Source organism: Desmodus rotundus, chromosome 3 (genome assembly GCF_022682495.2).
Source record: "Desmodus rotundus isolate HL8 chromosome 3, HLdesRot8A.1, whole genome shotgun sequence".
Lineage (NCBI taxonomy): Eukaryota > Metazoa > Chordata > Mammalia > Chiroptera > Phyllostomidae > Desmodus > Desmodus rotundus.
In genome coordinates this window covers 40216801-40230369 of record NC_071389.1, presented here as the reverse complement: position 1 = coordinate 40230369, position 13569 = coordinate 40216801, and positions in this window count along the sequence as shown.

The following is a 13569-nucleotide window of genomic DNA, read 5'->3' as shown; positions in this document are numbered from 1 at the left end:
AGGTCTTCTGAGATTTACTCTCTTAGCAACTGTAAAATATGCGAACAACAGCAATTTTTAAATGGTGTGCCACAAGAATGTTTAAAACATGCAATACTTGACTAGACAGGGGCACTCACCTCTTTTCCCTTAGGTTATCAAATAAAAAGATGACAACAGCCAACACAATGATAGCTGTCCCCGAATGAGTCAAAATTATACTTATTTTTGTTAGATCAGCAAGAATAATATATTTTTTGGAGTGTCACAGAAGTTTAATAGTTACTGCGTGCCATGAGATGAAAAAGTTAAACATCAGCGCAATGCCGTATTATAAACCATTGTGACCATGCTGTACATTACATCCCTGAAACTTATTTATTTTGAAGCTGGAAGTTTCTACCTTTAGACCCAGTTCACCCATCTCCCACAGCCCTTCTCCTCTGGCAACCTCTATGCATCTATGAACTTAGTTTTTGTTTTGTTTTTTAGATTCCTCGTGTAAGTGAGATCATATGATAGTTGTCTTTGTCTGACTTACTTCATTTAGCATAATGCCCTCAAGCCTCCATTCATGTTGTCATGAATGGCAAAATTCCATTCTTTTTTATAGCTGCATAGTATGTATACAATTTTCTTTACCTGTTCATCCATCCATGGACACTTAGGTTGTTTCCATATCTTGGCTACTGTACACAATGCTGCAGTAAACATGGGGATGCGTATGTCTTTTTGAGTTAGTGTTTTTGTTTTCTTCAGGTAAATACCAGGAAGTGGAATTGTTGGATCTTCTGGTAGTTCTATTTTTAATTTATTTAGGAAACTTAATACTGTTTTCCACAGTGACTGCACCAATTTACATTCCTGCCAACAGTGCACAAGGGTTCTTTTTTCTCCACACCCTTGCCAACACTTGTTGTTTGTTATCTTCTTGATATAGCTATTCTAACAGGTATGAGCTGGTATCTCATTGTGGTTTTGATTTGCCGTCCTGATGATTAGTGAAGTTAAGCATCTTTCCATGTGCTTGTTGGTCATCATATGTCTTTTTCTTAATTGGATTGTTCGGGCTTGTGTGTGTGTGTGTGTGTGTGTTTGCTATTAAGTTGTATGAGTTCTTTATATATTTTAGATATTATCCCCTTATTAGATATATAATTTGCAGTATTTTCTCTCATTCAATATTTTCATTTTGTTGATGATTTTCTTTGCTTTGTAGAAGCTTTGATGTAGTCCCACTTGTTTATTTTTGCTTTTGTTGCCTTTTCTTTCGAGTCAGATCCAAAAAATCATCACCAGGACCAATGTCGAGGAGCTTACTGCCTATGTGATCAGCCTGCCTCTGTCCTTCGACCAACTTGGGTTCAAGGCGGAATAACTGGACAGCCTTTGACTCTAACCTAGATTTTGTCCAGTTTTCCAGAGATAATTGACATCACTGTATAAGTTTAAGGTGTATAGCATGATGGTTCAATTTACACATATTGCAAAATGATTACTGCAATAAGCTAACATCCATCACCTCATATAGATATAATGAAGAGATAAGAAAAAAGAAGTTTTTCCTTGTAATGAGAACTCCTGGGGGTTGCTCTCTTAACAACCTTCAAATATATCACACAGCCGTGTTAACTATAGTTATCATGTTGTATATCCAGAGTACTTATTAATTTTATAACTGGAAGTTTGTACCTTTTAAGCAGCTTCCTACAATTTTCCCTCCATCTGCCCTCAGCTCTGAAAACCACAACTTGTATGTTTTTTCTCTGAATTTGATGTTTTTCCCCTCATTTTAATGGCTGAATAATATTCCATTGTATACCTGCATATACATATATTATTTATATATGTTTATATATACCTTACAACTTATCTATCAGTAGACTTTTCCCATTTAAGTCGCATTCTAATAAAACCTATGGCCTATAGTATACTCATGTTGTCACCAGAGCCCCGATGACAAGCCTGTACAGTAAGTATGTTTATTTTTCCCATTCTTTACAGATGAAGAAATTGAGGCTCAGAGAGGTTAAGCAACTTGCCCGTGGTACCACACTATATTAGTGAGGTTCTCCATGTCAAACACTCAGCTCTGCGTCTGGCACTTTTGAAGTGCACAATACATTTTGAATAGTAGGTCAGGATTTAAGTTGAAGTGTCCTGGCTGTAAATCCACTGTTGTACTTGGCCTCTATCCTGTAGCTTTTCCTCTCAGGTCTCCCTGTCCTTGAGTGAGTCTACCTTGGTAACCTACCTGGTGATTATGATGGCATCACTGACATGGCGCTTATTCTGTGTCAGGAACTGTTCTACGTGCTTTCTACTTGTCAACTTGTGCCCAAGCCTTCCAGCCAAAGACCACCAGCAACACCTCTGTAGTTGAACAACACTGGGTTGACTGACTCGTTGCAAAGAGGGAGAATGCACATCATCGGGACCATGGGTGTCTCACTAGAGGGCGTTAGAATGTATTCACAGGATGTGAGTTTGAGGTAGGTAATTTGGGCAAGAGTTCAAGGAAGCAAAGGTTTGTTCTGCACTATCATAAAGCAAGTCTAATTATATGATTGTACAGTTTAATGAATCTTATCAAGAAAGAGAGTAGAAAGAAGCTGAAGAAGTAATTAGTAAAGAAGCAGCAATCATATTAGCTGGGAGAAGTGCATGTTTGGTATTTTTGTGGTTTGCATAGTGCCCTTTTTTGTATGTGCTTAGAAGAAATTATGAAAGTCTTTTTTAAAAAGATTTTGTTTATTTATTTTTAGGTAGAAGGAAAGGGAAGGAAAATGAGGAGGAGAGAAACATCAGTGTGTGGTTGCCTCTCATGCACCCCCTGCTGGGGACCTGGCCTGCAACCCAGGCAAGTGCCCTGATAGAAAATTGAACCCGCACACTTTGGTTTGCAGACTGGTACTCAATCCACTGAGTCACACCAGCCAGGGCTAAAAATAGCCCTTTTTTTTTTTTTTCTCATTTGTGAGATCCTTTATGTTCAGTGGGAGAGCTTCACAGTCTAGGCCAATTCACAGACATCGGGGACTGCTTTTCTCCTTCTCATTTATCTAATCTTCACAACAAATGTATGAATTAGATTTTATTAGTATCCTGGGTGAGAAGCATGAGACACACAGCCAAGGTCACACAACTAACAAACAGAAGAGCTAGGCTGAGAATTCAGGCAATGTGCTTCAGAAATCTTCTCTCCTAACCACCATGATGTATGAGGTCTCTCTGGAAAAAGTCCAGCCATTGTTCATATAATGAGAATCATTTATGTGACATTGATGTAACCTGGCAGCCAAGGAGAGTGGATTGGAATGTGCATGTGTGAACAATGATGACTTCACTGTACTAGTCAGTGGGGGCGGTAGATGCCGTTGAATGAGCATGCATACTGTGTGGCAGTTGCATTCAAAATGACTGAATAGAGCAACAAATCTGCATCAAACTTTGTGTTAAGCTTGAACATTCCTCCATGGAAACTATTTGGGTGATTCAGAAGGCCGCAGCTATGGGCAACTGGTGATTGACAGCTTCATCACAACAATGCACCCACTCAAGCATCATGTCTCCTGCAGAGTTTTTTGGCAAAACATCAAATCACCTGGTGACTCAGCCTGCCTACAGCCCAGATTTGGTGCCCTGTGACTTCTGACTTTTCCCAAAACTAAAATCACCCTTGAAAGGGAAGAGATTTCAGACCATAGTTAAGATTCAGGAAAGTACAATGGGGCAGCTGATGGCAACTGGGAAAACTGTGTGGGGTCCCAAGGTGCCTATTTTAAGAGGACAGAGGCATCATTATCCTATGTACTATGTTTCTTGTATCTTGTATCTTCTTCAATAAATGTCTCTATTTTTCATATTACATGGCTAGATACCTTCTAGACAGGCCTCATGTATGCCACCTTTCCAGTTATCTTCCCGGGACCATATCCTACCTGTAACCTCTCAGCATTTGACCCTCATAGGACACTGTTGTCCACTTCCAACCATTTGCTGTGGATTCACTAGTTTGCTTGGACACTCACATGGCTGGATTCCAGAGATCCACGGTATCCCAGATTTACGCTCTGGAAAACAGCTGGAATGCCTGAACTAATAGCCTGCCTGGACCATTTGCTCATTCCCATCCCAAACTGTGAAAACCTGCTCCGCCTGCTTCGTTGGATGGCCCCCATCATCACCTCCCATTCCTCCCCAATGTCCTCCCCACCCTGGTGAAGGAAGCTTGTTTCTGGAGAGGCTAGATTTATGGCCTGCCCAACCCCAAATGCCTGCTGTTGTGACATCCTAAAAGAATCTGAGCAAGGCCCCCTAGGGTGTTAGACGTTGCCTGCAAGCTTGGAAAAGTGCTAGCTCGGCCTCCGCCTAACAGATAGATATCCTCTTGGCAAATTACATAACCTCTCTGTATTCATCAGCTGCACAACTAAGGGCAATAGTGCCCGTCTTGTGGTGCTGTTGGGAGGATCAGATGACATAAGATTTAGGAGGAAACTGAGGAAAGGGTTAAGTTTTCTGTCTGGGTTGACGTGGAAGAGAAAGTGCAAGCAAAAGAGGGCAAAACAAGCTATATACTGCCCTGCACAAGGGAAGCCCTCCCAACTGTTCACTTGCCTTTCCTTTTAGGAAATAGAAGTAGCGTCGGGTTGGGGACTATGCCCTAGAGGTTTTGAGAACAGACACCAGAATCAGAGTTCCATGTGAGATATAGACAGGACATTTAGCCTGTTAATGGCTGTGGACCAGCTAACAGACTGCTCACATTCATATATGTGTGTTGGAATTTTTCATTAACTTCCAGGTGGCTATTTCTGCAATTATCCAAAAGGGAGACCAGCAAGACACCAATGCACCCCAGGAGCCTCCACTTCATATTTATACATGAATTTTCCAGACCTTCTCGCGACCTATCCAAGGGAGCAAACACTTCTTCCTTGGACTCTGCGTCTATCCCAGAATGGCCCCACTTCATCTTCTCCCACCCGCTTTGTCTCTAGCAGATGGGAATTCTTTCAGGACCACTTATACCCCTCACCCTGAAACTTAATGTATAAAAACCCTCAACGACTCCAGAACTCGAAGTTAAATTTTTTTTGTTTAGCTTATTGTTCAAATCCGGGTTCCATTCAGTGCTTATTTATCTTATAACTGAAGGTTTGTGTGGCCTCGGGCAAGTTGCTTAACCTCTCTAGGCTTTTCTCTCTTCCCAAGTGAAGCTGGAATAACTGATTTGCACAGCTGTTGGGAAGCAGTTGGAGCTGACATCTGTGGAGGAATGGGGCCATGACAGGCTCCCAGCCCAGGTGAATTCTCTTCCACACCCCCTCCCCACTAGGGTGTTTGCATTTAAAAAGATGCTAAAGGGCAGGGTGGGGGTGGGGGAACAGTGCCTGATTCCAAGGTAGGAAATGTGAACACAGACACTAATTTCAGGCTTCAGGGAGCTAAGAGGAGGGAGGGTACTCCATAACCACATCATGTGGTGACCACCTACTGTGTGCAGCTCAGTACAGGTACAGGCCCTGCCAAAGTGAGGATCACTGGAGAGTTTCATTCTCTGATGAGCCTAGGAATAGGAGATATTAAATGTAATGGAAAGACAATTGGATTTAGCATGAGAATGAATATCTGAGTTCAAGATTTGGCGCCACCGTTTTGTAGCTTTGGCCAAGTCACTTAACCTCCATCTTTTTCTTCTCTTCCTCCTCCATAGCAGAAGGAACGTTCCCAAAAGCCAAAGGCTAAGCACTTTACTTCTATTTAGCCCTTACCACAACCCTTTCCAGTAGGTAATATCATGATACCATTTTACAGAAGAGGTAACCCAGGTTTAGAGCGGTCAAGGAGCGTGTCCAAAGTCACACAGCCAATGAGCTTGGGCCATGAACCCAGGTGAGCAGACTGGAGCCTGTACTCTCAACATCTACCGCAAGCAGGAACAGCATCTCAGGGCTTCCCCTTGTGCATCTGAAACTCTGGGAGAATAAATGCCCCCCTGCCTGTTCTAGGCAGCTCTGAGAATCATGGGCAGATGGGTACAAATAGGATAAGCTTTGTTAACTTTTGTTAACTTAGCAAAGACGTGGTGGTATCCTATCTGCTGTGGCTTTAGAGGGCAGTACCAGCACAAAAGTCTTTAGCTTGGACCAAGGAAGGCATCTCAGGTCCAAGTGAATACAGTCTTTCCAAAGTGAGTGCTGCTGGATGAGCTGGGTTGCCTCAGGGGCTGGGAGTCCTGCCCCCATCCACACCCCCAGCAAAAAGAGGAAGCTGCTCACAGTGCAACAGGGAGTTTCATTCATCTCCTAAGACAACTGGGCAATGGAAGCTCCTAGCACAGGGTTCCACTCGGGGCAGATACTCCTTTCAGTGGGGTTCCCCTCCTCTCCCTCCCTTCTTCTCATGTTCAGTGCTTTCAGCCACCATTTCCCTGTCAGATTTTGTGAATTCTCTTGTTCCTGTGAGGTTGCCAGAGCCGGACTTGACCTGAATGGCATTTGCCAACTCCATCACAGCCCCTGGGGCAGGGGTGGATATGCAGGAAAACATTTTTCCTAAACTCTGGCTCAGGCTCCTTCAACATCTGTGGAAAACAAGGGAGTTTACCACACAGCTCTCTCACAATCAAGCATTCAATTAATGCTTGGCTCTTCAGAGCACCCTTTCTCCAGAAAAATACCATTTGAACATTTTTCTCCATCTCTGTCCATCTTTCTGAGAGAGGGGGTTCTGAGGCCAAAGAGCCTTTGGTTTCCCTCCTGCAGGCTATTGGCCAGAGTGTGCAGAATGGACCACTGAGCTTACCCTGCTGTGACCTCCTCAGTGCCTGAGTGGGGACCTGAGGTGAAGGGGCTAACAAGGGAGCGGTGGCTCCTTGATCGCTTTCCCTGTCATGGCCTCACCTGAGAGGACAGGACAGTCCTGTTTTCTCAGGAACACCGGGAGATATGTGTGTGAGAGAGAGAGAGACAGACAGACATAGAGATAGAAACAGAGAGGCGCTACAATGCCATCAGGAATTTTCCATCCCTTTGAGATCTGAGTCCTACGCTTCAACGTGTGGTCCACAGACTAGCAGCATCACCATCACCCATGAACTTGTGCTTGTCTGAAATGCAGAATCCCAGGCCACACTCCAGACTGATGATATCACAATCTGCCTTCCATCAAGACCCTCAGGTGGTTCTTAGGCACGCTGAGGTTTAAGAGGTACCACTCTACGTAATGTGGCTTCAAAGCTCTGTGTTCCATGGAAGTCTAAATCCCTAGTGCACATTCTGTGGGAGTCCAGATCCCTCCCCAAACTGGCTGTGAACTTCAGGGAGCTCACTCGCTCAGGGTCATCACTGGTGACTCTGGCACAACCGCTTCCTCTGCCTGGCTTCTTCACGCTCCTCTGCTCACTTTCTCTGTTTGTTCCATATCAAACCAGATAGGAAACAATCCCTTCCTCGGTTTCTTCCAAAAAGCAACTCACACAGAGTGTGTGCCTGTGCAGGAGATTTTCCTGAAATGTGCCAAGTGGAGGTGATGGAGCAAAACAGCCACTGGGGCCACTGCACATTGAACACGAGACATGTCTGTTCTTTGACCACACCACAGTGTGACATCTTCACTGGCCCCGGTGTTCCCTACTGCCCCTCATCTCCTTCGGATCATCTCTTCCCACCTTTCCTCCTTGGCCCCTCTCCTCTCTTCTCTCTTGTACCTCTCAGGAGCAAAACTACCCTATTTTCTCACACAGAACAGTAATGATATCCCTTCTGCTGTCTTCACACTATGTTCTGAGGATTCACCTTCTGCCCTACATGTCTCAAAAAGACAATTCCTCACACTATGTTCATAGCAGCACTACTCACAATGCCAAGAGGCGGAAATGACACGCCTAGCCATTGATAGAAGGATGGGAAAACAACACGTATTATATGCACATAGTGGAATATTACTCAGCCTCGAAAAGGAAAGAAATGCTGACATATGTTACAACATGGACGGACCTTGAGGACGTAATGCTAATAAAATAAGCTAGTCACAAAAAGACAAATACTATATGATTCCACTTACATGAAATATTAGAGTAGTCAAATTCATAGAAACAGAGAGTAGCATGGTGGTTGCCAGAGGCTGGAGGGATGGGGAAAGTTTGAGTTGTTGATGACTACCGAGCTTCAGATTTACAAGATGATAAATTTCTGCGGGTAGGTTGCACAACCACATGAATATACTTAACACTATGAACTGCACACTTAGAAATGGTTAAGATAGTAAATATTATGTTATGTGTTTTTTTTTAACCACAATTAAAAATAAAATATTCTAAGCAAGACATGTATCCCTCTGAGTCTTAATTTCCTCACTGGCTAATTGAGGAGAAACACATATGTTCTGCTCTAACTATACCTCACAGGGCTGTTTTGAAGCTAATATAGATTCATGACTTTAAAAGAAAGACAAGAACAAAAAAGATGATTTCTTCCCCACCAGGTGTCAGTGGTTTCGATCATTCACTTTCCCATGTGGCCCACGTGTCTCCCATTTCCCCTGCCTCTCATTCCCAGGCTCTCCCATTCCCCCCACCCTGCTCCTCCTCCTCCACCATTTCTTATAATGTCGATGTGCCTTAGCACTTATTTCCTTCCCTCTCTTATGCTTCTGTTCGCTCTGGGACTTCACTGACTCTCAGTACTTCTGTGGGCAGATGGACACCGGCCTGAAACTACTATCTAGACCTCCTTCCTATTCAAACTGGTTTATCCTACTGTCTGCAGGACTTTTCTCTAATGCAACTCAGCTCAGCATGTTCAAAACTGAACTAGTCATTGTTCCCCACAAATCATCTCCTCCCAGGTTCTACTTGTAGCAAAATATATAGCCATCTACCTGGCTGCAGTGAAAGAAATCGGGGAATTGCCCAGTGATTGCCCCTCTCTCCTCCCACTTCTTACCCCTTAAAGGCCTACTTTCAAAAGAAGGTTATGGATGAGTTATTTCTCAAGGATTCATTTTCCTCTTGCATTACTGTTGAGGCTTTGCTCTGTATGTCTTCATTCCATGTTTCTGCTTAGTCTTGGTCTAAATTACTCCCACTTAGAATCAATCAGCTAAAACAAGTCATTTGTTCAAGTCCAATGTTAGTAATCTGGAGGAGTACACTCCTTCTCCAGGACACTGTAAGTCACAGCACTGAGGTTAGGAATGTAAAATTCTCTTATCAGGAAGAGGAGTGAAGAATTACACTCAATGATATAATTTACAACACTGCTTGCTGAGGCTGACCCCATCTGCAGAGACCACCAGTCAGAGGGGTGCCCAGATTTTCTCCAACCTGAATCCCAGGAGGCTCTGCTCTCTTGAAGGGAAATAGCAGAAGCCTTGTGGGAAAAGTCTTAGCCTCATGGGAAAAGAAGATCTGGAAGATCAATCCAATATGTAAAATGCCAGGAAATTTACTTTGTGTTCTGGGCTTCCTCTGGAGTATTTTTCACTTACTCATGACCTTTGTACAGGAATCTGCAGGAGTGAGTACTCAGCAGCAGCATTTGTGCATTGTGACCCCACTCCTTAGCCACGTTTAAGCAGACCAGGGGAAGGCCCCTGACCCAAGCTGGTCCAATGAGGGTCCCACCTGTCTGTGATAATGTGAAATCCAAACAGAAAGAGGCAGAAGGCCAATCTCTCCTGTGGTTGGTGTGATAACTTGTGAACTTGGGAGACTTGGGAGGCTGCCATTCCTCTAACCATTTGCATTGAGCAGCTGAAAAAGTCAGTCTTCAGAGAACAAAAACACAGGCAGCCCATCAGCCAAGTAGAGAAAGGAGGAGAGAAGCAGCGTTTCCCAAGTTCCCTGCAGCTTTCCACTTCCCGTTCTTGCCATTCCTCTGCAAGTTTGGGTTCCCTCAATTACCTCTACATCTTACAATGAATTTCTCTCTTTAGCTTAAGCTAGCTTCAGTTGGTGTCTGTTGCTTGCAACCAAAGCTAGCTTCAATTGGTGTCTGTTGCTTGCAACCAAAGGAATGTGAATTTGAGCAATTCACATTCACCATTCTGAGCCTAGTTTGTTCAGATGGAAGATCAAGATAGTGATGCTGAGTCACTGAAGTGTTGAAAGAATCAGAAGGATGTAAAAAATGCTATAAAAATGGCAAGGACTATTATTATAGGAGAGAGATATCATGGATGGAGCAAAATGACTTAGCAGTTTTGCTCTGACTTTTTGCAGCATGGTTTAAAAATAAGGAAAATGATAGAAACTAATCAGAAACATATCAGACACTGTTCTAAGTATTTTATTCATAGTAACTCCTTTAATCTTCTCATCAACTTAATTTTGTATAGGTTCTCTTCTTACCCTCATTTTGCAGGCAAGGAAACTAAGATTTAAAGAAGTTTAGTAACTAGCCAAAGTCACATAATACCAGGTGGTAAAATAATACTCCTGGCTTTTATAACTCTTTTCTCATCTGTGAAGTGGCACAAATAATAGATTCCCCAGGTTTATGTTTTAACAACAGCAAAAATGTCTTCACGGTGCATATGACCCACAATAAGAACTAAGTCAATGATCTCTTTCCCAAGAATACTCACCATCAATCTATTTCCTTATGCATCGCAAATGAAGAAAATAAAACATGCAACTATAAAGGGGTAAATTTCAAATAAATAAAAAGCAATTTTGTTTACACGCCAGAAGATGGACTCATAAAATTCATTTACCGAAGTGAGGAATAGACTTGAAAATCTGTAATACTTTAATAAAACATGGCTTAAGACAGTGTCACAAAAACCTCTCTTTCTAGGGGACTTAAGAGGCCCCATTCTACAGTGCCTGTTGACAATACAACCTTTCCCCACCCCTTTTTAAAAAATCTTCTCAGCTTTGAGAATGGTGTATTTCAATCGGATATGAAGTAGGAGAAAGCAAGGAAACTGAGAATGACTCCATAGTACTATATCTTGGGGGTTCTATAGGCTTCATGTCATGTTACAGATAGAAAATGAGAGCTGCAAGAACTAAAGTAATGAGCCTTCAGTTCAACAGTTGGGAAACCAGAGAGCTGGATTTCAAATACAAGTCTCTCTGACCTCAAATTCTCTGCTTGCCTCCCTATCCCTTAAGATGCTTTACTGAATTAGATGTCTATTACTGCTTAACAAAGTCAATACTTTGAAAAAAGCCATAAGCATTTAGTATCTCACATCTGCTGTGGGTCAGGAATGCAAGAACACCTTAGCTGGATGGTCCTGGCTTGGGTTTTCTCAGGAGGTTACAGTGAAGGTATGAGTTGGGGCTACAGTTATCTCCAAGTATGACTGGGGCTAGAGGATCCACTTCCAGTTGCCATGGCTGGCAATTCGACGCTGGTTGTAGGAAGGGAGGTTTCATTCAGTTCCTCTCCCTGTAGGCCCCTCCATATGCTGCTTGAGTGGCCACACAGCATGGTGGCTGACTTCCCCCAAAGCAAGCAATCCAAGAGAGCGATGCTGAGGAAGGTATTTTAGCCTCAGAAAGGACCAAGAAGTGACCTAGCTTCAGAAGTCACATGGAATCTCTTTCACCACATTTTTTAATTAGAAAATTAATAAATTAAAACTGGCCTAACTTCAAGGGAGGGAAATTAGGCTTTGCCTTTTGAAAGGAAAAGAATTATGGACATACTTTAAGACCGCCACACTTAGCAACATGAGAAAGAATTTGCAGCTGTGATGTGAGATTGCCTAGCCTCTGCTAAAAATGAGTCAGAGGCTTCTAATACCTCTCAGGTTAAAGATCAATATCTTCAACATGACAGCAAGGCCACGCAGGCCCCACACGCTGCATGCTCAGCCTCAGACCAGACTTTCCCCCTTTACACCACATACCTGGACTGCTTTCATTTCCTCTAAAATGCCACACTCCTCCGCCTGCAGGCTTCTGCGGTGATGTTCACTCAGCCCTCTCTGCCCTCCCCCAACCTATTCTTGACTTCCTAACCTTAGGGTTTGCTCATCCTTCTTCAGATCCTGGCTCAAAAGTCACCTCTTCATCAAACATTCCCTGATTCCTCAGACCAGGTCCAATCTGAAGCTTTTATGAAACTCTGATTTTTTTTAAATGATGCTTTTTCATTTGTGATCATGTAAGAATGTGATTATTTGATCCATGTCTGTCTCTCCCACTAGTATTCAGTTCATTTTGGGCATGCATCTGTTATTTTTATTCATTGGTGTGTCCCCAGCACTTTGCACAGTTCTGAGCACATAATGTGTAGTCAATTATAAATGTGTTGAATGAATGAATGCCCAGACAATGATCTTCTCATAGCTGGAGGTGTGTGAGCAGAGGCAGAACCACCTCTTTGTAAGTGTGTTTCAGATCAGGGTTGACTGGATGACTTTTCAGGTTCTTTTCCTTCAGGAGAGGCGTTGGAAGTCTGTGAGTCTGTGATTCTAGGGTCTGCACTCAGGGGCAAGCAAACTCTGCCTCCTTAGGTGACTCACCTGTGGCCCAGGTGTCAGGTCTTGGCTCCTAGAACACACCCTCTCTGGGGCAGCCCTTCTCAGGCTCAGCTGGCAGCCTGATGCTCACGTCAAGCACATTGAAAGGCTGTGCTGGAAATTGCTGGGAGCAGCTGCCTGGGGCTCTGGCGGGGCTCGAGTGATTGGGCCCTCCACGGCTCCTTTAAGAAGTTTTACAAGGTGAAGGTTTGCTCTAAAAATAAGCCCACAAGGCTGTTTAAAAAAGCTTCTAAAACCATATGTCCACAACGTCCATTTTTTTTGAAGGGCCAGTGAGCCTTTAAAAGCTTCAAAAACCACTACTTGGCCTGCCTCCCACAGTGGAGAAAGTTCAATATGCGGTGTGTTTAAAAACAGACGTGCTTTTAAGTCTTCTAGAATCTGCACCTGAAAAGTTCTACTCCTATCAAAGGGGTTCAAGATGGCGATCAGTGTGCATGACGCTTGTTTCCCGAAAGGCCAGGTTCTTCCCACAGTGAACAACTGCCCCAAGTAACCACAATGGTGCAATTAGTTGCCTATAGAGATATTAGTTCATCTTTCTTTTCTGTTCCTTCTCTTCTCTATAGGTCTCCTCATATTATGGCCTGTTGTGTCTTATTCTGTTAAGTGCACATGCATGCATGCACATACACACAGAGGAAGCGTGATGTGCCTGAGAAAAATGCCCTCCCAGTCAGATAAACCACAAATGAAGAACAGAATACATTTGTTAAATTGTTTTCGTCCCTCCTTCCTTCTTTCTTTCCTTCCTTCCTTCCTTCCTTCCTTTTCTTTTCTTTTCCTTCCTTCCTTCCTTCCTTCCTTCCTTCCTTCCTTCCTTCCTTCCTTCCTTCCTTTCTTTCTTTCTTTCTTTCTTTCTTTCTTTCTTTCTTTCTTTCTTTCTTTCCTTCCCCTTCCTTCCTTCCTTCCTTCCTTCCTTCCTTCCTTCCTTCCTTCCTTCCTTCCTTCCTTCTTTCCTTCCTTCCTTCCTTCCTTCCTTCCTTCCTTCCTTCCTCTCTCTCTTTCTCCCCCACACACATATTGAATATCTATCCTTCAGGTGGGAAGGCAGGGGTTAAAGGTTAGCACAAAGCAGTAGAAAAG